Consider the following 26,154-nt stretch of genomic DNA (forward strand, 5'->3'; position numbering starts at 1 on the left):
TTCTGAATCAAATATACGAAGTTTCTTATCATGGGTCTGGCATTTCCTGTGTGACCTTGCACAAGATTCTTTCTTTTTCTGTTACCATTTTTTAGCGTGGTAAAATATACATAATATTTACCACTTTAACCATTTTTAAGTGTATAGTACAGTGGCTTTAGTACAATTACATTGTGGTGCAACCATCACCACTATCCATTTCCAAAACTTTTTCATCTTATCATACTAAAACTCTGTGCCCAATAAACAACAACTCCTCACTCCCTACTTCAGCCCCTGGTAACCACCATTCTACTTTCTCTCTCTATGTATTCAACTATTCTAGGTAACTCATATAAGTGGAATCATACAATATTTGTCTTTTTTGTGTCTAGCTAATTTGACTTAGCATAAATGTCTTCAATGTTCCATCCATGTTGTAGCATATATCAGAATTCCGTTCCTTTTTAATGCTGAATAATATTACCTTGTATGTACATGTCACATTTTGTTTATCATTCATCCATCGGTGAACTTCTGGGTTATTTCCACCTTCCGTTTGTTGTGACTAATGCTGCTATGACCATGGGAGTACACATATCTGTTCAAATCCCTGCATTCAGTTCTTTGGGGTATATACCCAGAAGTGGAATTGCTGGATCAAATGTCAATTCTATGTTCAGTTTTAAATGAACTGCCACACCATTTTCCACAGTAGCTGCCCCATTTTACATTCCCACCAGCAATGCCTAGAAGTTCCGATTTCTCCACATCCTTGCCAACACATGTTGCTTTCCATTTGTTTGTTTTATAACATCCATCCTAATGGGTATGAGGTGGTATCTCATTGTGGTTGCATTTCCCTAATGATTAGTGAGGCTGAGCATCTTTTCACATGCCTATTGGCCATTTGTGTATCTTCTTTCAAGAAATGTCTGTTAAGACCTTTGCCCGTTTTTTGAGTGGACATTTTTGTCGTTGTTGAGTTGTAGTGCTCTATGTATTCTGAATGTTAACCCCTTATCAGATGTATGATTCACAAATATTTTCTCTCACTCTGTGTGTTGTCTTTTCACTTTGTTGAAATTGTTCTTTGTGTGTGTGTGTGTGTGAGGAAGAATAGCCCCGAGCTAACATCCGATGCCAATCCTCCTCTTTTTGTTGAGGAAGATTGGCCCTGGGCTAACATCCATGCCAATCTTCCTCTACTTCATATGGGACACCGCCACGGCATGGCTTGACAAGTGGTGTGACAGTGTGCACCCAGAATCCGAACCTGTGAACCCTGGACTGCCACAGCGGAGCGCGCGCACTTAACCGCTACGCCACCGGGCCGGCCGGTGAAATTGTCCTTTGATGCACAAAAGTTTTTAATTTTGGTGAAGTCCAATTTATCTTTTCTTCCTTTTATTGCCTGTGCCTTCAGTTTCAGATCCAAGAAATCATTGCCAAATCCAGAGTCATGAAGCTTTCAGCCTATGTTTTCTTCTAAGAGTTTTATAGTTTTAGCTCTTACATTTAGGTCTTAGATCCATCTTGAGTTAATTTTGGCATGTGGTGTTAAATAAGCGTTCAACTTCATTTTTTTGCAGGGATATCTAGTTTTCCAAACACCATCTGTTGAAAAGACTGTCTTTTCCCCATTGAATGGTCTTGGTATCCCTGTCAAAAATCATTTGATGACATATGCAATGATTTATTTCTGAGCTCTCTATTCTATTCTGTTAGTCTATATGTCTGTCTTTATGCTAGTACCACACTGTTTTGATTACCGCAGCTTCGTAGTAAATTTTGAAACCAGGAAGTGTGTGTCCCCCAACTTTGTTCTTTTTCAAGATTGTTTTGGATATTTGGGATCCCTTGAAATTCCACATGAATTTTAGGATGGGTTTTTCTTTTTTGTTGTTGTTGTTATTACACGATTTATTAATCAACATTCATTTGTGGATGGAGAAAAAAATATTTCTAACAAGCATAACATGATCTCTTTCTTAAATATTTGGCACTTCCAGGCTAGCACAAGGCATGAGCATTTAGAGGCCATGGTTGTTGTGAGAAAATGAGCAAAGTGGACATAAGTTATTTTTATCATTTTTGCTTGCAAGTTTTGCTTTCCCCTACCTTGGTCGCTTTATTTTCTATTTTTTCTTTTTTTTTTTTAATTTTCTATTTCTTTATTTTTTTATTGCAGTAACATTGGTTTGTAACATTGTATAAATTTCAGACATCCATCATTATACTTCTATTTCTGCATTGATTATATCATGTTCACCACCCAAATACTAATTACAATCCATCATCACACACATGTGCCTAATCATCCCTTTCGCCCTGCTCCCTCCCCTCCTCCCCTGATAACCACCAATCCAATCTCTGTCTCTATGTTTTTTTGTTGGTGTTTTTATCTTCTACTTATGAGTGAGATCATATGATATTTGACCTTCTCCCTCTGACTTATTTCGCTTAGCATAATACCCTCAATGTCCATCCATGTTGTCACAAATGGCTGGATTTCGTCGTTTCTTATGGCTGAGTAGTATTCCATTGTGTATATATACCACATCTTCTTCATCCATTCATCCTTTGATGGGCACTTAGGTTGCTTCCAAGTCTTGTGAATAATACTGCTATTGTGAATAATGCTGCAATGAACACAGGGGTGCATGTATCTTTAGGCATTGGTGTTTTCGTGTTCTTTGGATAAATACCCAGCAGTGGAATAGCTGGGTTGTATGGTAGTTCTATTCTTAATTTTTTGAGGAATCTCCATACTGTTTTCCATAGTGGCTGCACCACTTTGCACTCCCACCAGCAGTGTTCTCTTCTCTTCACATCCTCTCCAACACTTGTTGTTTCCTGTCTTGTTAATTATAGCCATTCTGACAGGAGTGAGGTGATATCTCGTTGTAGTTTTGATTTGCATTTCCCTGATACTTAATGATGTTGAACATCTTTTCATGTGCCTGTGGGCCATCTCTATATCTTCTTTGGAGAAAGGTCTGTTCAGGTCTTTTGCCCATTTTTTAATTGGGTTGTTAGTTTTTCTGTTGTTGAGATGTATGATTCTTAAATATAGATTTTGGAGATTAACCCTTTATCAGATATATGGTTTGCAAATATCTTCTCCCAATTGTTAGGTGGTCTTTTCGTTTTCTTGATGGTTTCCTTCGCTGTGCAGAAGCTTTTCAGTTTTATGTAGTCCCATTGTTTATTTTTTCTATTGTTTCTCTTACCTGGTCAAACATGGTGCTTGAAACTATGTTGCTGACCCTGATGTCGAAGAGCGTACTTCCTATGTTTTCTTCTAGAAGTTTCATGGCTTTAGGTCTTACATTCAAGTCTTTAATGTATTTTGAGTTATTTTTTGTGTATGGTGTAAGATAATGGCCTATGTTCATTTTTTTTTGCATGTGGCTGTCCAGTTTTGCCAACACCATTTGTTGAAGAGACTTTCCTTTCTCCATTGTATATTCTTGGCTCCTTTGTCGAAAATTAGCCGTCCATAGATGTGTGGGTTTATTTCTGGGCTTTTGATTCTATTCGATTGATCTGTGTGTCTGTTTTTGTGCCAGTACCATGCTGTTTTGGTTGCTATTGCTTTGTAGTATATTTTGAAATCAGGGAATGTGATACCTCCAGCTTTGTTCTTTTTTCTCAGGATTCCTTTACCTATTTGGGGTCTTTTGTTGTTCCATATAAATTTTAGGATTTTTTGTTCTATTTCTGTGAAAAGTGTGGTTGGAACTTTGATAGGGATTGCATTGAATCTATAGATTGCTTTAGGAAGCATGGACATCTTAACTATGTTAATTCTTCCCATCCAAGAGCATGGAATATCTTTCTATTTCTTTGTGTCTTCTTAAATTTCTTTCAACAATGATTTATAATTTTCAGAGTACAGATCTTTCACCTCTTTGGTCAAGTGTATTCCTAGGTATTTTACTCTTTTTGTTGCAATGGGATGGGTTTTTCTATTTCTTCATAAAAATGTCACTGGGACTTTGATACAGATTGCATTTAATCTGTAGATCACCTTTAGTATTATAGTCACTTTAACCATATTAAGTCTTATAATCCATGAAGAAAGAATATCTTTCCATTTATTTATGCCTTTTTTTTTTTTTTTACCAAGGCTCTGTAGTTTTTCAGAGTTCAAGTTTTCAAGTCCTTGGCTGAATTACTTTCGAAGTATTTAGCTCTTTTTGATGTTACAGTAAATAGAAATGTTTTCTTAATATCCCTTTCAGATTGTTCACTGTTACTCTACAAAAAGACAACTGATATTTGTATGTGGATTTTCTATCCAGCAAATTTGCTGAATTCATTTCCTAGTTGTAAAAGTTTCTTGCAGAATCTTTATGGTTTTCTACTTACAGGTTCATGCCATCTGCAAAAAAAAATGATTGTACTTCTTCTTTTCCATTTGGATACTTTCCCTTTCTTTTTCTTGACCAATTGATCTGGCTGGAACTTCTGTACTATGCTCCATAGGGGTGGTGAAAGGAGCATCCTTGTCTTCTTTCTGATCTTAGAGGAAAAGCTTTCAGGGCCGGCCCCATGGCGTAGTGGTTAAGTTCAGTGTGCTCTGTTTCGCTGGCCTGGGTTCCCGGGTTCAGCTCCTTGTGAGGACCTACACCACTCATCAGCCATGCTGTGGTGGCGACCCACATACAAAATAGACGACGACTGGCACAACAGTTAACTCAGGGCTAATCTTCCTCAAACAATAAAAAGAGGAAGATCGACCACAGATGTTAGCTCAGGGTGACTCTTTCTCACCAAAAAAAGAAAAGAAGCTTTCAGTGTTTCACCATTGAGTATGATGTTAGCTGTGGGACTTCCCTATAAGGCCTTCACTGTGTTGCACTAGTTTCCCTCTATTCCTAAGAGTGCCTGTATTTTGTTAAATGGGTAACCACTTCTCTAGAGCTTTCCTTCACCATGATATTCAACCCATAGACCCGGAAGTAAATGTCCTCTTCAGGGTGAGAAATGCTTTGATTCAAAATGCTTCAATGACTAAGCTTATGAAGACAGTGCAGGGCCATCCTCATTCCCTAACAACTTATTTAGCAACAAGTACATGTCTTCGCTACTTACGTACAGTTCCGTTGGCCCCAGAGATGGACAGAGTTGGCTAGCCTGCCTTCTCCAACATACACGGAAGTGTATATAGGGAATAGGACCTGATATTTTTAGAGTCAAAGAAAGTTCTAGAAAAAAGGCAACAAAAGTTCAGGAGACAAAAATTCTACTTAATGATGAAAATGCAGGACATGTGTCCTGTGAAGGCGCCCCTGGTGTTCATACTACAAAGATGTCCAGGGGAATTGGTCTGGGGTCATCCCGGGTGATCTGGGGGTCAGACAAAAGGTGCAGCCCTCTCCTTAAGACTCTCACCCGAATAAATACTTACACCATTGTTCACAGGGTCAGGGCCATCCTCTGGGTCACCTTTACATAGCTCTCTGTGGGATCTGAGAACTGGCTCAGATCTTTGAGGAAGGAACATGACGCCAGACCCACTCTCAGTCACCTCCACCGTTTCTCCACAGACTCAGTTGCACAGCCCTTCATCCACGCCAGCAAAACCACAGTCACAGAAGATGAGGAACCTGTGGTCCTGACCTGCATCACAAATGACACTGGGATGTCCATCCAGTGGTTCTTCAGTAACCAGAGTCTCTGGCACACAGAGCGGATGAAGCTGTCACAGGACAACAGCACCCTCACCATAGACCCCGTCAGGAGAGAGGATGCCGGGGATTATCAGTGTGAGGTCTCCAACCTGGTCAGTTCCAGCAAAAGTGACATCCTCACACTGTATGTGAATGGTAAGTGACCGCTTGCCCCATCCTACATCTTCCTGGGGAGGTGACTCTACCACTGTTGTGCAAAATGGATAGAACTCACAGGAGGCAGAATATCAACTAAGAGACCATTCCAGTAAACTGAATGGGAAACTGGTTAAGAGGTCAGTCTCTGAATCAAATATACTAAGTTTCTTATCCTGAGTCTGGCATTTGCTGTGCGACCTGTACAAGATTCTTTTTTTTCTGTTACCATTTTTTTAATCATAAAATATTTTGTGCTAAACTACTCATAAGATTTACCATTTTAACCATCTTGAACAGCTCAGTGGCATTAAACACATGCATATTGTTGTGCTGTCATTACCACTATCCATCTAGAAATTTCCATCTTACTATACTAAAACTCTGTACTCATTAAACAATAACTCCCCACTTCCCCACCGCAGTCCCTAGCAACCATCATTCTACTTTCTGTCTCTATGAATTTGACTATTCTAGGTACTTTGTATAAGTGGAATCATACAGTATTTGTCCTTTCATGTCTGGCTTATTTCACTCAGCATAATGTTGTCAATGTTCCATCCATGTTGTAGCATATATCAGAATTTCATTCCTTTCTAAGGCTGAATTACCTCCCTTGAATGTATATATCACATTTTACTTATCATTCATCAGTCGATGAACTTTTCGGTTCTTTCCATCTTTTGGCTATTGTGAGTAATGCTGCTATGACCACGGGTGTTCAAATCCCTACTTTCAACTCTTTTCCATATTTACCAGAAGTGGAATTGCTGGAGCCAATGGCAATTCTTTGTTCAATTTTTGGATGAACTGCCATACCATTTTCCACAGTCACTGCACCATTTTACGTTCCCACTAGCAATGCACAGAAGTTCCAATTTTCCACATCCTTGCCAACACTTGTTGTATTCTTTGGGGGTTTTTAAATAATAGCCGTCCTAATGGGTGTGAGGTGGAATCTCACTGTGGTTTTGATTTGCATTTCCCTAATGATTAGTGATATGGAGCATCTTTTCATGTGCTATTGGCCATTTGTATATCCTCTTTGGAGAAATGTCTATTCAGTTCCTCTGATCATTTTTAAATTGGGCCCTTTTTGTTGTTTTGTTGAGTTCTAATGGTTCTTAATGTATTTGGATATTAATTCTTTGTCACATACATGATTTGCAAATTATTTCTCCCATTCTGTGGGTTGTCTTTTTGTTTTCTTGAAAATGCTCTTTGCTCCACAGAAGTTTTTAATTTTGATAACGTCCAATTTATCTATTTTTTCTTTGTTGTCTGTGCTTTTGGTTTCTTATCCGAGAAATCACTGCCAAATCAAATGTCATGAAGCTTGCACTCTGTGTTTTCTTCTAAGAGTTTTATAGTTTTAGCTCTCACATTTAGATCTTTGATCCATTGTGAGTTAATTTTTTGTATATGGTATTAGATACGAGTTCAACCTCATTCTTTTGCATGGATATTCAGTTTTCCCAATACCATTAGTTTTAAACACTGTCCTTTCCCCCACTGAATGGTCTCATACCCTTGTCAAAAAACGTCTGACCATATTTGCAAGGATTTATTTCTGGGTTTTCTATTCCATCGGTCTGTATGTCTGTCTTTATGCTAGCACCACACTGTTTTGATTATTGTAGCTTTGTAGTAATTTTTGAAGTCAGGAAGTGTGAGTCCTCCAACTTGTTCTTCTTTTCCAGATTGTTTTGGCTATTTGGGGTCTCTTGAAATTCCACATGAATTTCAGGATGGATTTTTCTATTTCTGCAAAAAAAAGGTCATTGGCATTGTGATATGGATTGCACTGAATGTGTAGATCACTTTGGGTAGTGTTTTCATCTTAACAATATCAAGTCTTCCAATACACAAATATGGAATGCCTTTCCATTTATTTATACCTTCTTTAATTGCTTTCAGCAGTGTTTTTGTAGTTTTTCAGTGTGTAAGTCTTTCACCTCCCTGGTTAAGTTAATTCCTGGGTATTTATTCTTTTTGATGCTATTGTAAATAAAATTTTCTTAATTTCCTTTTCAAATTGTTCATTGTTCTTGTATAGAAACACAACTGATTTTTACATGTTGACTGAGTATCCTGTAGCTTTGCTGAATTCGTTTATTAGTTGTAACAGTTTTTTGTGGGATCTTTAGGGTTTTCTACATGTAAGATCATATCATCTGCAAACAGAGATAATTTTACTTCTCCTTTCCAATTTGGATGCCTTTTATTTCTTTTTCTTGCCTAATTATTGGCTAGGACTTCCAATACTATTTTGAATAGAAGTGACAAAAGGAGGCATCCATGACTTGTTCCTGATCTTGGAGCAAAAACTTAAAGTCTTTCACCATTGAGTATGTTAGCTGTGGGTTTTTTATACACGGCTTGTCTTATGTTGACTTAGCTTCCTTCTATTCCTAGTTTGAGTGTTTTTACCATGAAAGAATGTTGAATTTTATCAAATGATTTTACTGATTCAATCTCCTTACTAATTATAGGTCTATTCATATTTTCTATTTCTTTATGATTCTATCTTTGTAGGTATTGTGTTTGATAGAATTTGTCCATTTAACTACGTTATCCAACTTTGTTGGCATGCAATTATTCATAGTACTCTTAAAATTCTTATTTTTCTGTAGAATTGGTAGTCATGTCCCCACTTTCATTACTGTTTTTAGTAATTTGAATCTTCTCTCTTTTTTTCTCAGTCAATCTAATTATAGCTTTGTCAATTTTGTTCATCTTTCTTGAAAAACCAACTTTAGGTTTCATTGATTTTCTATATTGTTCTTCCATTGTCTACTTTATTTATCTCCACTCTAATCTTTATTGCTTCCTTCTTTCAGCTGGCTTTCAGCTTAGTTTGTTCTTCTCTTCTAATTCCTTAAGTTGTAAAGTTACGTTGTTGATTGGAGATCTTTCTTCTTTTTTAATGTAAGCATTTACAATTATAAACTTCTTGCACAAGATTCTTAACTTTCTGAGCCTCAGTGCTCAACTGAAATTGCAGTAAGAGCACAGTCAGCCCTCCGTATCCACATGTTCTGGATCCACAGATTCAACCAACCAAGGATCGAAAGGCCTACTATGGTTGCGTCTATACCGAACATGTGCAGACTTTTATTTCTTGTCATTATTCCCTAAGCAATATGGTATAAGAACTATTTCCATAACATTTACATTGTATAAGGTATTATAAGTAATCTAGAGGTGATTTAAAGTATACAGGAGGATGTGTGTAGGTTATACGCAAATTATATAAGGAATTTGAGCATCCACAGATTTTGGTATCTGCCGGGACGGGGGGCGGGGATGGGAGTTCTAGAACCGGTCCCCCATGGATACTGAGGGACTATTGTACCTGTTCCATGGTATTGTTTTAAAGATTTAATGTAATTTTCAATTGCACCTTTAGCAAAATGCCACAGTCAGAGGAAATGTTGCATAAGTGTTAGCTTCTATTATTGCTACTATTATCATTAGCCTTTATGAAATCAGGAAGCCCTAGAGTCAAGGACTACCTGACTCTAGATCCACCTTTTACTAGAAATGTGACTTTAGGCAAGTTTTTTCACCACTGTAAGCCTCAGTTTTTTCATTTCTAAAATGGAAATAATGTCTATCTGACAGCTTTATTACATGAATCAAATGAGATATATGTAAATTATAGAGCATAGAGCCTGGCACAGTACCTCATAATAATTGCTAACATGAGCAATTATCAGTCTTGAGTTGACAGGTGAGGGCAACAGAAACAAAAAAAGAAGAAACAGATGCAAAAGGAAATATATATTGTGGGGGATGGGAGGTATAACACAGAAAATCACTGGGAACATGGTTACTGATTATACGAGAGAACAAAAAGGAGTTGAGTGCACAGTTTCCTGTCTGGTTTGTTAGTTTTCATCCTGAATCACAGCCAAGATGGGATTAGACATACAAGACATTTACTGGGGAAAATGCCTAGGAGGGAAATGGGGCAGGGATGGGAGGAGCCCGGCAGATTCCTCCGACCATGATGCATGATCCCTGTGAAGGAGAAAGAGAAGGAAGGGAGCTTTAGCTTGCAGTGCAGTTCTAAGAGAGTGTCTACAAGGCTGACAGGGAGTCCTTGAGCTAACGTCACCCAGCAGAGGAAAATCATCTCTCGCAGAATTAAGATTGCTTTCATATCCCTGCTGGGAGCCTGTGGGAAGTGTGGTCTCTGTGCAGTGAATGGTGATGGTGAATGGACATGAGGAATTCAGAGTGCACTAGCCCAGGCCTTCTGTCAATTAACTCCCCACCACAAGAGACCTGAGAGGCACATCTTCATGGCTGCCACACCTGGTACACAGAAAAAGATGCAACCATGAAAACGTGGGAAGTTATAACGTACAAAAAGACAGCCTTTCTCACATTTCCAGAGCCTTCAAAAACACCTGAGTGCAAAAAGGCCAGAGTGAGACTGAGGCAAGTCCGACCACCGACTGAGAAATATAGTGGGAGAAAAAATTTATAAAGATATAGTCAGCTAATCACCTCACAGCAATCTGCCCACAGAAAACTTATTCCTTGAAAGAACCAGTAGAGACTACGCCATGTTGAGAGCTGTTTCCCAGGGCACCCCCACTGTAAAATAATATCACCTTCACTCATTCTTCTCTTTTCTTTCCATGACAGGACCTAATTCTGCTGGCCTCTCAGCTGGGGCTATTGACGGCATCGTGGTTGGAGTCCTGGCTGGGGCAGCTCTGATAGCTCCAGTGTCCTTTCTCTACATCTGAAAGACTGGAGGGTATGATCGCCTTTCTTAGTGTTTCTCTTCTCCAAGGTGAACTGCCATGCTTGGGGGAGGGAAGGAGCCTTCAACTCCGTCTCTGGGCCTGAATCTGCTCCTCCTCCTTCCTAAACCCTGCTTCTCAGCACTAATTCCCTCAGGTCTCTTCTTCCCTGGTCTTTATGCTTCCTGTACCCCACTCTCTGTTGGACATTGTTATTCCCATCCCCATCTGGTTTAGAGGGGACAGATCTAATTATGTTACTCTGCCCTCCAGTCAGGGAAGCGAAGGTCCAAGAAGGAAACAAAGTGAGGAAATGAAAGGAGGGGCAGGAGAAAGCGAGTCATGTGCTCTGTCGACCATAGCAGGGGTGAGGGATAAGACAGAAAGAGAACCTAAGAAAAAGCAGAAACACCAAAGGCCTCTTGAGCAATAAATAAAGTGAGAAAAAAAAACAGCATCTACCTACAAAAGGGGAAAGGTGTCAGGGTAGAAGTAGGCTCAGGAGCAGTTGATAAAGAATGGACCTAGTGCACATCCAGCAAACAGGAAAGGAGTAAACACTAGAAGGAATCGTGGGTAGACTGAGGATGGAGGCCCTCAGAGGAAAGGCAGTACCCACCATGGTATAAATGAACACTGAGGAGCCCTGAGGAATTATCTGCTGACAGTGTCCTTCCTCGTTCAAGGAGCAAAGATCCTATGCTCGGGAATAGCAGTCACAGTGTCTGATATTTATTTAGGGCAAGTGACCAGCGTGTTCTCACAGAGCACAAACCCTCAGCCTCCAACCACAGTACGTAAAGTCCCTCACCCAGTGACAGCTGGTGTGTTCCTCCACGTGCCCTGCCCTAGCAGGACATCCTGGATTCCCAACCACACCCTACCTTCTGAATTTTTAGAGGGGATCTCCACTCCCCAACCTTAAGTTGACATAGGTCCTCGCACCCTTCTTAGCCACAAAAGATTCCCCTGGGATATAGCTCCATGAATGATGCTCACTCTATCTGGGCCAGACAGGCCTGAGTAAGATGGACATGTTTCCAGGAGCCATTTCCTCAGCCTCCTCCTTCCCCCAACCCTCTGCTTCTTTACGAATGTGGGCATTCTCTTTGGGTGAGACTTTCCCTGTTTTGTGGTGCTCTGGGTGCTGTGGGCCTCAATACCCCACCTGGCCACTGAAACCTGTTGCTGAGAAACACATCAGGGATGAAAATCAAGGCCTTTTGACCAGGAAAGTCTTCAGAAGTGGACGAGGCCTCCTGTGGCTCTACTCCTGCCCCTCCTCTGGTACTAATGCCCCGGGTCTGGACCACACGCTCTGAGGATAGCCAATTCCTTAAGTGATCATGGACCATCTCCCCACTCCACCCTCCCACTACTGGCCACCTCCTTCAACTAGAAATCACAACAGCTTAGGAGCACCATCGTTCTAAGGCCATAAGTCAGCTGTGTATTTCCGTGGGTTGGTAACTCTTCTTTTGCTTCCCCAGGTCAGGGCCACTCTGACAACTCCCCTAACAAGGTAAGCACAGCCAGTTTCACTGGTTCACTTTCTCATGGAAAGATCTCTGTGTAGAAGGGGTTATTCTTGAAGACATCACTGTGAGACGAGGTTTGGGTCTAAGTTCCTCACTGCAGCAGCAAAGAAGTGTTTGTAAATGACCCCCATGAGTCTACCTCATTGCAAGCATGTGGACTTTGGAATTATCCCCATCCTGTGTTTGAATCATGGCTGAGACTCTTAGTAGCTCTGTGACCTTGGGCAAGTAGCTTACCCTTTCTGATCCTCAGCTTTATCATCTGTAAAATGGGCATGCTGCCTACTTCAAAGTGAAGTTGAAGGAATTACGTGAGATACAAATGTAAAGCACCCAGCACAGTGCCCAACACATAGAAGGCCTCGATCATTCCCTCTCCTCTACCTGCAGTCTGACTCTGCCCTTACTGTCAAAGGATAATTTCCATTCTAATGGATCTGAGGTCTTAGTTCCTTTACTTTGTAATAATTTCACCAAATTTTTCTCATCTTAACCTTTCAATAGCATACAGATATATACTGAAAAGTACTTAAATCATAAGTATATTTTAACAATGTACGAATTTTCCCAAGTTAAACATACCCATATAAGCAGCACCAACATCAAGAAACAAAACATGTCATCCTCCCCCCAAAAAACCCTCCAGTTACTTGCCTCCAAAGAGTACCCACTATCCTGACTACCAATGCACTAGATTAGTTTCGCCTCTTTATGCTCCTACATAAATGAAAGACACAGTATATCCTTATATGTGTCTGGCTTCTTTCCTTCAAACTTGTTTTGTGAGACTCATTCATATTGTTGTATGCATTTGTAGTTGGTTTATTCTTGTTGCTGTATCATCATATTCCGTTGTACGAATACCATAATCTCTCTCTTCCAGTAATCATTCACAGGGTGTTAGCCAGCAGAGATAATGGGTGATAAAAGCCCTTCTCCAAAGCTAAAAGTTTCAAAGTGGTGATAGCACGTGGTACTGAATCACACTAGACCAGGTGAGGGCCTGACCTGTGACACTGATTTAACTGACCGCTGCTCCTGCCTTTCAGGTCGATGAAGTTGCATATTCTTCCCTGAACTTCAATTCCAGGAATCAAAGAAACTAACTTCAGCCTCCCCATCCTCATCAGCCACAGAAGTAGTTTATTGAGATGTAAAAAAGAAGTAACGCAACCTGCCAGGCTCGCTGCACTGCTGACTTATTCCAAGCTTCTCATCCCCATCACTAGAAGGATCCCTTTTCCCTCAGGGAGAAGAGGAAGAAGCCTCTTTTCCTCCCCTTAATTCCCAAATGAGGCATCTCCAGGCTGCCCAGTCACAGCCCCTCCCTTCAGTGTCAATACATGAAAAGGTGCATCTGGGAGTCTGTAGGAAACCCAACCTTCCCTTCTTTGAAATTTGGCAAAGCAGACCCTCAGAGAGTTGCCAGAACCTCCCGCACCTCCCCTTCTCCTGACTGAGACTTGTTTTAAACTTACCTATTCAGAGCACAGTCACCTTCCCACCCCAGTCCTGTCCTATCCCAGTCTAGCTTGAATTTCCATAAGCTTGAGAGGTATGTCCTTATCCACTGAAATGCATGTGCCAGAAAAGAACAAAGAAAAAGTAAAAGTAAAAGCTTCTCCTGTCGCTCCAAAGCCCAGGGTGAACCCACCAGACACAGGAAAACAAATATAGAACCAATTCTGAACTGGGAAATTCTACAGCTTTATGCATTGTTAGGGTGTCTACCTGTAGGACCAGGGCCTAAGAACCTTGCTGCTTAGTGGGAATACCACCTAAGCCCTTTGGCAAGCCTGTCTTCAGAGAACCCACTAGAAGCAACTAGGAAAACTATTTGCCAAGGTCCATAGGCGACTCCTAATGGAAAATGCAAAAAAAAATGCACGCACATTATAATCACTTTATGGGTTTTATTCAAGTAAATGCCCACAGAAGGAGGGGTTACAGCTTTAGGGAACAGTCAGCTGTTAACAGAGACAATCTGCTGGGAATTTGGGAAATGAATTAGAGAGCTACCCTTCAGAGATACTTTAAATAATTGTTAAAGAATGCACAATTTGGGAAATTGGGTTTTCTCTGAGACATTCTGCCATTTTAATTTTTGTAACTGCTTATTTATGTCAAAGGGGTTATTTTTACTTATCTTAGCTGTGTAAGCCAATCTGACTGCCTTAGGTGAAAGAAGCCACCAAAATCCCTCAAGTCCCCTTGGCCAGGAGCTCCTCAAGGCTTCTATGTCAGGGGCTCCAAATAGAAAACAAGAAGCCGTTTTCCTCCTTCCTGGCTGGAAACGGATCTAACTCAGTTTCCAAGCGTCTCGGGCCAATCACCAGCCACCGTTCTATCCCATGTGTCTGCCTGTGCATGTTCTGTCTGTCTGCTCCACTCACTTTCTCAGGAAACCTGCGCCCCTGCTAAGATGCATTTGGTCCTTGAGAAGTGGGAGCGCGCTGAAGGGAAGATTATCACTCATGCCCTTGGCATTGTTTACAACCCAGAAAGCTGCACTGGTGCTGATGCTCCTTAGGACACAAGGGGAATATTATAACTGGGCCCTAGGATTCTTGAACAGGCTCTGAAATTTGTTTTCTCTCATGGGGTCTCTGAGTCTTAGGATAAAAGGAAGGGCAGGAGAAGGAGAGACAAATGTACTTCCCACCCAGCCTTCTATGCAGATGGAATCTCTTTGGGGCTTTTGAGAGAAAGGTTTTATTCAATCCTGATTACTTGATCTCATGCTGTGTCTGAGAGGCCCCCTCAAAGAGGGTTACCTAGGAGTTCTCTGTACTCAGGTATCTCTTTCAGGGTTTTCTAACCCTGACACAGACTGTATATACCTCCTCCTCTTCCATGCTATTCTGTGTTATTTAATTTTGCTTGGCTAAGGCTGCTTAGGAATTATTTGTAAAATATGCTCTATACTTACAATAAAAATTATATATCAGACATCAACATGCTGCCTCACAGTTGAAACTACTTTACACAATGTCTTCTTTACAGGCAGAAGAAAGAGAAATCACTGAACTGGCTAACAGAGTAAGCCTATTTCTAAGTCTACAGGTATTTCATCTAGTGATTAGAGAATTAGCTAAATTCATTTGCACACCTGTTAACAAAGTGGGTCTGTCTAGAGTCAACAGGCCAAAGCTCCAAACTGCCTGAAAGAAAATGCCTATTTTCCTCCCAGAAAGATGATTTCACGAGGAAGATTTCAACCAGCCTCTTTCTGAGAGACAAGTAACCCTTCCCGCACAGGTGTCTTCAGTGAATCAAATGCAGCAATACAGCTTTCACGCACAAGAGTCTCCACGGGTTCAGTCACATAGAAATCTCTCCAGCACCTTCTATCTTCCTTGTCCCCAGTTCCTTCAGAGGGTCAGATCTCTTCTGGCCTGAAAAACCATCATTAATTAATTCCACTAAGTATTAATCTATTATCTCATCTCCTTCACTTCCAAACTATTGAAACATGTGTGCTGTCTTTCCCCTTCCTCATCACCTCATTTCTCCAGGGCCTCTGCTGTAGTGCCTCCAGACGCAAGACTGCTGGAAGCAGCATAAAATCAGTATCCATCTCTTGGCCAAATTCAAAGATATTTTCACCATCCTCACATTGTTCACTTTTACAACATCTAAGACCACAGACAACTTTTTCCTTCTTGGACACTCTCCTCCTCCCATCCACAGCCAATGCACCTGCATCCACACACCAGATTTAGTACTCAGACCCTGCTTGTCTCCCTCCACCACCCTCTTTCCACAGCTCAGTGACCTCTCTGCAGATGCCTCCTACATCTCTATCTCTACACCTGCTCCTTCCCAGAACTCATGATACATCCAAATACCTTCAGCGCTTGCTCTTTTGTTTCCCACACTCAATATGTCATCAAAACCTGTTGATTCTTTTTTAATATCTCTCATTTGTGTTGTTCTCTCCATTCCCGTAAACCTTAATAACCCAGACCCTCAACAATTTGGCTGCTGGAAGGAAGTACAGCTTGACTTCTTGTCTCTGGTCTCTCTACTGAAATTTTCCTTGCATACTACTGCCTCATTACCTTCCTAAAAACTGGTTCACTCTCCTACTCAAGAATCTATATTGGTCTACCCTGACCTACCAGATAAGTTCAAATTTCTTTCTCTTTAGGAACATTTCTTACTTTCTTTACTACTATTCTCTAGTGTAATTTTTCCATTCTAATTAGATCTGTTTCTTTACCCATCCCTGCCCCCCCACTCCATATAAACATATAATTCTTAGTCCCAACGACATGCCTGAAAACAAACACCAAACAGGGCAACGTTCTCCCTGTTCCCTCACAGGGGAGTTACCTACGCCACTCACCACGAGCAACAACTCCAACCCCAGGGAGAACAAAGACCCTGTAGCATTGACGTGTGAACCTGAGACTCAGGACACAACCTACCCACGATTGAGAATCTTTTCCTGATGATTAGTTCCTGTATTCATGAAATCCTATTGAGCACCTACTGTGCTATAAGGCTCAGTGGTAGACTCCATGAAAGATACAGAAATGAGACAGGCAAAGTCCCTATGCCAGGGAACATAAAGCCTAAGACAGGAGATGAGACATGGAAAGTTACTGTAATACAAAGATAGAAATGGATAAATGCCACAAGAGAAGACAGAGAAATCCAATGAGAAATATGGCTACACTTAGAATGACTGGGAAAGTTTTAAAAACAACTGATACTCAGGCCCCACCCACAGATCCTGATTTAATTCGTGTGGGGTGGAACCCAGGCAATGGCAGTCTTTTAAAGCATCCCAGATAAATTTAACGTGTAGCCAGGATGGAGAACCCCTGCTATAATAGGTACAACTTGAGCCTAAAGGCAGTGGTTTTTAGCTAGAAGTATGATTCAGAATTTCCTAGAGAACTTTTTCAACATAGATGATAAGTCTATAAACCATCCCTGAAGAAGCTGGTACAGTATGTCTGGAGTGAGACTTGGGCTTGTGTAGTTTTAAAAATTCCCAGGTGATTCTCACACATATTTTATGTTAGGAAACACTGACCTAAAATAGGTAGTATTGAAAAACTGGGGAGTTGGAGAACATTCTATGAGATGCCCATGAGAAGAAGAATCTATTCTGCAAGGCACAGAGAAGTACTCAAAAAGAAATTATTGGAAAAGAGCTAAACTTTAAAATACCAAGTGTTGTGAGGATGGGAAACAACTGGTATTCTTACATATTGCTGGTGGACATATAATGGCACAACTTGCCATTTGTCAAAGAGCTTGGCATTTTCATATAAAGTTAAATATACTTATACAGTGCGGCAATCCCACTCCTAGGTATTTACCCAAGAGAAATGAAAACAGATATCCACACAAAGAGTTACATACGAATGTTCACAGTAACATTATTCACAGTAGCCAAAAAGGGGAAACAACCCAAATATCCCTCAATGTGTGAAGGGATAAACAGATTGCGGAATATCCATACAATGGAATGCTAATTAGCAATATAAAGGGCACAAACTTAGGCTAAAACAACATAAGATTAATCTCCAAAACACTATGCTGTGCACAGAAGGCAGACACAAAGAGCATGTATGATATGATGCCATTTAAAGGAAGTTCAGGAACAGGCAACAGTAATTAATGGTGTTAGAACTCACCATAGGGGTGGAATTAACAACAAAGGTGCACAAGGGAGCATTTTGGGGTCGTGGAAATGTTCTACATCTCAATGCAGGTGGTGATTACACGAGTATATACATTTACCAAAAACCAAATTGTACACTTAAGATCTGTATGCATTTCAGTGTATTTTAATTTTATCTCAATTTTTAAAAATAAAATAAACAAACAGCTAATTCAATCTATCAGGTACAAAATACCCATTTAGTAGATCAGAGAATTCAGTTTCTTGAAGCTATAAGACTGAGGTCTACATTTGTCCTCTTAGGGACCACTCTCAGCTACTAGATGCTATTCTCAGGTCCTGGTCACAAGGCCCCTTCCATCTCAGCAATGGAGAACATCCCTTAAATCAAATCCCTTTCACACTTCTAATATCTCTGATTTCCCTTCTGAAACCACCTGGAAAAAATGCCTGCTTTTAAATGACCTGTGTGATTAGATTAATCCCACTTAAATAATTTCTCTTTTTGTTAAACTCAAAGTCAACTGCTTAGTAACCCTAGTTACATCTGCAAAATCCCTTTTGCCACATAACGTAACATAATCACAGGCATGATATCTCATCACATTCACAGTCCGGAATTAGGGGTAAATTTGGGGGTACCATTTTAGAACTCTGTCTACCACAGCACCATATGAGAGCTGTTCACACTCTCAGGGAGCTCCTCCAGGGCCCTGTTCTGAAGAAACAGCAAAAAAGCCAAACAGGCTCAGTCCGAACTCAAAGAGAGATAACAAGAGACTAAGGACAAAAATCAGAAACAAGAAAGCAAAGGCCCATGTCCTTCTCGCCTGTGAATGTCTGAGTCACAGACACACTCATTGCCCTCAAACCTTTAGTAATGTTCTCAGGCACTGACGGTAGCTGCATCTCAGTTAATCCCTAACTCAAGTTGTCAGAAACCCAAAGCCATCCCAAGAGACCAAGCACAATGACAGGCTGCATAATCCAACCAGGGCAGTTTATAGATTCCTGAAGATTCATTCATTCAACACACATTTACTAGGCATTTACTATATGTCAAGCATTAAGCCAGGTACAGAAGAGAATATGAAGATTAAAAAATAAAGCCCTTATTTGGGTCTTTATTCAAACAACAAAGTGCAAAGAAAAGTGGGGGTGGGGGGGACAAAGGAAGATATAATAGAATAAAGAAAAATGGGAAGGGAAGGGGAAATATTATGAGATAATTACAGAAATTTGAACATCAAATATTTTATGATATTGAGGAAGTATTAATTTTTAGTGTGATAATGGTATTGTGGTTATATTTTTTAAAGATCCCTGATATTTTAGTAATACAACTGAAATATTACAGATGAAATGATTTGATATCTGGGATTTGCTTCAAAATACTCCAGGTTTGGAGAGGGGAGTATAGATAAAACAAGATTGGCCATGAAATAATTGCTGAAGCTGCAGGATGAGTACATGTGGATTCATTATATCATTAGCTTAACTTTGGCACATATTTGAAATTTTTCAGGAAAAGAAAAGTCCTTGCTCTACAGAAGCTTCTAACACGAGGAGTCAGATATTCCAACAAATAGAATCCTAGGTAGTTAAACAAAATAAACACAAAGCGCTGCTCAAGCTCCTAGGACAGTGACTGCCCCAGGGTAGGCAGAAGGAGTCAGAGAAGATGTCACAGGAGCCTCCCCCTTGACCAGTATGGAGATTCCTCAAAAAATCAAGGATAGAACTACCATATGATCCAGCTATTGGGATCCACTGTTGGGTATTTATCCAAAGAACTTGAAAACACCAATTTGCAAAGGTACATGCACCCCTGTGTTCATTGCAGCGTTATTCACAATAGCCAAGACTTGGAAGCAACCTAAGTGCCCATCAAGGGACGAATGGATAAAGAAGATGTGGTATATATACACAATGGAATACTACTCACCCGTAAGAAACGATGAAATCCAGCCATTGGTGACAACATGGATGGACATTGAGGGTATAATGCAAAGTGAAATAAGTCAGAGGGAGAAGGTCAAATACCGTATGATTTCCTTCATTAAGTAGTAGATAATAACAACAATAAACAAACACATAGGGACAGAGATTGGATTGGTGGTTACCAGAGGGGAAGGGGGGAGGGAGGAGGGTGAAAGGGATAATTCGGTACATGTGTGTGGTGATGGGTTGTAATTAGTATTTTGGTGGTGAACATGATGTAATCTATGCAGAAATAGAAGTACAATGATGTACACCTGAAATTTTTACAATGTTATAAACCAATGTTACTGCAATAAACAAAAAATTAAAAAATAAAATAAAATAAAATAAAACCTAGGAAACAAAAAAAAAAAAAAAAGTCCAAGTCCTTGAGTGTGCCGATCTCCTTCACTGCTGGGCTCTCCATGACCACCAGCCTTGCCCCATACTTGGAGCCCCATCTGAACCCAGAACTCTTCTTGACTGGGGACTTAGTGCAAGAAACAAAGAGGGGAACTGGGAACAGGAAGACAAATAAATACAAGCACAGTGGCAGGCTCCCTGAAATACCAAGTATGATGATAACAAAGTGAAACTAGTCTTCTTGTAGGGCTCAGACTGGTTTTGAGAGCAACCCTAAATGGTAAATGACCAAAATATTTTGAGTAATGACAGAACTTTTGGAATAAATGTAAAGCCATCCAGGACAACTACGTTTTAGGTGCCCATATTTACCTGGATATGATACACTTATAAAAGGAATCCTGTAACTCATGTGAGTCTCATAACTTTATTGTCCTAACTTACACAGGACTGAGGAACAGTTTGATACAACAGGAGTTTGAGCAGAAAGAGAAGAGCATGAAAAAAAACAGGAGTGTATATGGTGGCAGAGATGTGTAGAGAACAGAAAAAAGAGCCAAAGAGAAGAGTAATAAAAGGAACAATAGTGGTTACCAGAGGAGAAGGGGGGAGGGAGGAGGGCGAAAGGGATAATTTGGCACACGTGTGTGGTGATGGGTTGTAATTAGTATTTGGCTGGTGAACATGATGTAATCTATGCAGAAATAGAAGTATAATGATGTACACCTGAAATTTATACAATGTTATAAACCAATATTACCGCAACAAACAAAAGATTAAAAATTAAAAAAAAAAAAAAAGGAACAATAAACCCCTATCATAAACACAGAGATGGAAGCACTGAGTTAACTGTGACTCAAATCAGCGAACAGGCCAACTCCCACAATTAAAGCTTTCCTGAGTAACTCCGTGGTCAGCCAGCTCTGTACGGTCCAGGAGTGGGGTGGAGCAGGGATGGAAAAGGGCAGAAACAGACACTAAATTCTCCCACTTCCATTTAAACCCAAGGAGGGCTTTATTATCCTACACAGGAGAATTAGATTTTACACATTTGTTGGCTCCTTTACATTAGACAGAGAAATTTGATTGATGTCAATTCTTCAAAGAACCAGCTGTACAACTTGCCTACCATTAATTAGCAAATTAAAGACCAAGAGCTGAAGTCAAGATGGCGACGTAGGCAGACTCTGAACTCACCTCCTCCCGCGGACACAGCCAATTTACAACTACTCGTGGAAAAATTACCCCTGAGACAGAACTGAAAACTGGATAAGAGGAACTCCTGCAACAACGGACAATCCTAACTGAGGTAGAAGAGGCAGAAACTCCCTTCTGCAGAGGAAAAACGCCGCCTTCACAAGCCGCCAGCCTCACGGCCACCCGGGAGCCACCCAAAGGTACGCAGCCCTCCCTGGAGGCGCGGGGCCCTGACCTGGGGACCGCCCCCGCTGCGGGCATTTTGTGGACCCAGCACAATCGAGACGAGTGGCATAATATCTGACTTTGCCTGCTACTAAAAGATTGGGGAGTACCCCCCGGAAAGCTGGTTAACATAGACATTAAAAACCAGCTCTTAAAGGGCCCACGCACAAAATCACCCATTTCAGAAAGCAACCTAAAATCTCCAGAAAGAAAGGTACACAGTGCTTTGGTGAAAAGAGACTCACCTGATAGGCCCTGAGTGCACCTCGGTGAGAGGTGAGACCTCTCCAGGGACTGGGACATTGGCGGCGGCCATTGTTGTGGCCTGGTGTGGGAGTGCTGACACAGATGCCATTGGAGTTCTCCCTGACGCCTGCTAGCCCAGGGTCTGCCCCACCCACTAGAGCACCGATTTAATCCAACTCAGCCAGGGCAGGCAGCCCACCCTAGAGACTGGCCCCACCCAACAACAAGCCCTCAGGCAACTTGTGGGCCTGCATAGATTGGTGACTGTATTCTCTGCAGCCTGGCAACTGAGCCGAATTCAGTGGGGCAGGGCGTGTACAAGGAGCTGGTGGAGAGTGTGAGGCAGTGGTGGAGTGTGTGGGGCTCCCGCTGTGGAGAGACTGTGTCCACTTCAGGAGGTCGGGGCGTGCACACAGGGCAGGACTCTGTTGACTGTGTGTGTGGGCCTGTGGGTGGCGGGGCTTGTCAGCTGCAGAAGACTTGTGCTTCTCAAAGACCCACATGGGGGTTTGCCCCACCTTCCAAAGCCTGAAACGATTGGGTGCTCCCATGCCTGAGGCCAGCCCCACCCAGCTGCAATCCTCAGAGAGCTGACAAGAGACCTAAAGGCTGGAGGCTTATAGCAATTGTAAGGCCCTGAGCCTAACAATCTGCCACGCTGGGGGCCTACTCACTTAAAAGAAATACTGCAACACAAATGTGGTATTAGAACTTGCAGCCAACTGTGCTGGGGCTCCCCACACCTGATAAAGAGACCGAAGGGCCCACAACAACTACAAGCAGCTGAGCATTACAACAGCTGTCCAGGAGCATAACTCGGCCTCCCTGGGCGCCTACAGGGAGAGCAAACAGGCCACAACAGAAGGACACACGTAGCCCACATAGGGGTCACCCCTGGAACATTGAGAACTGAGGGAAGCACACTGCAGGCCTCCTAAGCCATCACTTACATAAGGTCACCTATCCAAGAGCAGGAGACGTAGCTGACCTACCTAATACATAGACACAAGCACAGGGAAAGAGGCAAAATGAGGAGGCAAAGGAATACATTCCAAGTAAGGGAACAGGACAAAACCCCAGAAAAGGAACTAAGTGAAACAGAAATGAGCAACCTACCTGACAGAGAGTTCAAACAAAGAGTGTTAAGGATGCTCACTGATGTGGGGAGAATAGATGAACTCAGTGAGAATGTCAACAAAGAAATGGAAGATATAAAAAAGAACCAATCAGAAATGAAGAATACAATACTGGAAATGAAAAATTCACCAGAGGGACTCAAAAGCAGAGTAGAGGATAGAGAAGAACGGATCTGTGAGCTAGACGAAAGACTAGAAGAAATTACCCAAGCTGAACAGGTAAAAGAAAAAGAATTAAAAAGAGTGAGGACAGTCTAAGGACAGCATCAAGTGCATTAACATCTGTGTTATAGGTGTCCCAGAAGGAGAAGAGCAAGACAAAGGGGCAGAGAATCTATTCCAAGAAATAATAGATGAAAACTTCCCCAACCTAAGGGAGGAAGCAGACATCCAAGTACAGGAAGCACAGAGAGCCCCAAACAAGATAAACCCAAAGAGGCCGACACCAAGACACATCATAATCAAAATGCCCAGAATTAAAGATAAAGAGAGAATCCTAAAAGCCGCAAGAGAAAGTCAAGTTACATACAAAGGAAACCCCATAAGGCTATCAGCTGACTTCTCAGCAGAAACCTTACAGGCTAGAAGAGAATGGCATGATATATTTAAAGTGCTAAAAGGAAAAAACTTATAGCCAAGAATATTCTACCCAGCAAGGTTATCATTCAAAATGGAAGGGGAGATCAAAAATTTCCCAGACAAGCAAAAATTAAAGGAGTGTGTCACCAAGAAACCAGTGCTACAAGAAATGTTAAAGGGACTGATTTAAGGGGAAAAGAGAAGACCACAAATAGGAAAAATTATCTATTTCCGTGATAAGAGGGTAATGGATACAAATGCACAAAAAAGAGGTTAGATATGATATCAAAAACATAAAAGGAGGGAGGAGGGGAGTTAAAGAGTAGAGCTTTCAGACAGAGGTCAAACTAAAGAGACCATCAATTCTGTATAGAAAAAGAAAGGAACAGAGAAGGACTACTAGAACACTGACAAAAAAATGTTAAAAAATGGCAGTAAGTACATACTTATCAATAGCTAATTTAAACGTCAATAGACTAAATGCTCCAATTAAAAGGCATAGGGTGGCTGATTGGATAAAAAAACAAGACCCATATATATGCTGCATACAAGAGACACACTTAGGACCTAAAGACACTCACAAACTGAAAGTGAAGGGATGGAAAAAGATACTCCATGCAAATGGCAATGAAAAGAAAGATGGGGTAGCAGTACTCATATCAGACAAAATAGACTTTAAAACAAAAACTGTAAAAAGAGACAAAGAAGGGCATTACCTAATGATCAAGGGAACAATCCAATGAGAGGAAATAACACTTGTAAATATCTACGCACCCAACGTAGGTGCACCTAAATATATAAAGCAATTATTAACAGACATAAAAACAGAAATAGACAGTAGCACTATAATAGTAGGGGACTTTAACACTCCACTTACACCAACGGATAGATCATCCAAACAGATATCAATAAGGAAACATTGGCCCTAAACCATACACTAGAACAGATGGACCTAGTAGATATATACAGAGCATTCCATCCGAAAACCGAAGAATACACGTTCTTTTCAAATGTACATGGAACATTATCCAGGATTGATCACATATTAGGCCACAAAACAAGTCTCCATAAATTTAAGAAGATTGAAATAATACCAAGCACCTTTTCTGACCACAACGGTATGAAACTAGAAATCAACTATAGGAAGAAAATCAGAAAAGCCACAAATATGTGGAGATTAAACAAAATGCTACTGAACAACAACTGGGTCAATGAAGAAATCAAAGAAGAAATCAAAAAATACCTGGAGACAAATGAAAATGAAAATACGACATGCCAGAATTTATGGGATACAGCAAAAGCGGTTCTAAGAGGGAAGTTTATAGCAATACAGGCCTATCTCAAAAAACAAGAAAAATCTCAAATAAACAATCTAACAATGCACCTAAAGGAACTGGAAAAAGAAGAGCAAACAAAGCCCAAAATCAGAGCAGAAATCAATGAAATAGAGACCAAAAAAACAATAGAAAAAATTAAAAACCAAGAGCTGGTTCTTTGAAAAGATAAACAAAATTGACAAACCTTTAGCTAGACTCACCAAGAAAAAAAGAGAGAAGGCACAAATAAGTAAAATCAGAAATGAAAGAGGAGAAATTACAACAGACACCTCACAAATACAAAACATTATAAGAGAATACTATGAAAAGCTATATGCCAACCAATTCGACAATCTGGAAGAAATGGATAAATTGTTAGAATCATACAACCTTCCAAAACTGGATCAACAAGAAATAGAGAATTTGAATAGACCAATCACCAGTAAGGAGATTGAAACAGTAATCAAAAACCTCCCCAAAAATAAACGTCCAGGACCAGACGGCTTCCCTGGTGAATTCTACCAAACATTCAAAGAAGACTTAATACCTATCCTTCTCAAACTCTTCCAAAAAATTGAGGAGGGGGGGAAGCTCCCTAACTCATTCTACGAAGCCAACATTACCCTGATACCAAAACCAGACAAGGACAACAAAAAAAAAGAAAATTACAGGCCAATATCACTGATGAACATCGATGCAAAAATCCTCAACAAAATACTAGCAAATAACAATACATTAAAAAGATTGTACACCATGATCAAGTGGGATTTATTCCAGGTATGCAGGGATGGTTTAACATTCGCAAATCAATCAACGTGATACACCACATTAATAAAATGAAGAATAAAAATCACATGATCATCTCAATAGATGCATAGAAAGCATTCAACAAGATACAGCATCCATTTATGATAAAAACTCTGAATAAAATGGGGATAGAAGGAAAGTACCTCAACATAATTAAGACCATATATGAGAAACCCACAGCTAATACCTCCTCAATGGTGAAAAACTGAAAGCTATCCCTCTAAGAACAGGAACTAGACGAGGATGCCCACTGTCACCACTCCTATTTAACATAGTACTGGAAGTCCTAGCCAGAGCAATCAGGCAAGAGAAAGAAATAAAAGGGATCCAAATTGGAAAGGAAGAAGTGAAACTGTCACTATTAGCAGATGACATGATTTTATGTATAGAAAACCCTAAAGAATCCACCAGGAAAGTTTTAGAAGTAATAAACGAATATGGTAAAGTTGCAGGATACAAAATCAACATACAAAAATCAGTTGCATTTCTATACACTAACAACGAAGTAGCAGAAACAGAAATTAAGAATACCATCCCATTTACAATTGCAACAATAAGA

At 40.7% G+C, this 26,154-nt stretch overlaps 1 long non-coding RNA gene and 1 pseudogene across 1 annotated transcript in view; one reads left to right on the plus strand and one right to left on the minus strand.

Moving 5' to 3' along the window:
- The window catches only part of LOC131397999 (carcinoembryonic antigen-related cell adhesion molecule 6-like), a 32,129-nt pseudogene extending 21,556 nt beyond the window's left edge, over positions 1-10,573 (plus strand).
- Positions 10,574-15,357: 4,784 nt separating this feature from the next.
- Positions 15,358-26,154, minus strand: part of LOC131396912 (uncharacterized) — an 81,364-nt gene continuing 70,567 nt past the window's right edge. The window contains exon 4 of the long non-coding RNA XR_009216699.1: positions 15,358-15,503. This is a non-coding gene — a long non-coding RNA (uncharacterized LOC131396912). The remainder of the gene's footprint in view (positions 15,504-26,154) is intronic.

Source organism: Diceros bicornis, chromosome 34 (genome assembly GCF_020826845.1).
Source record: "Diceros bicornis minor isolate mBicDic1 chromosome 34, mDicBic1.mat.cur, whole genome shotgun sequence".
In the NCBI taxonomy this organism is placed as follows: domain Eukaryota; kingdom Metazoa; phylum Chordata; class Mammalia; order Perissodactyla; family Rhinocerotidae; genus Diceros; species Diceros bicornis.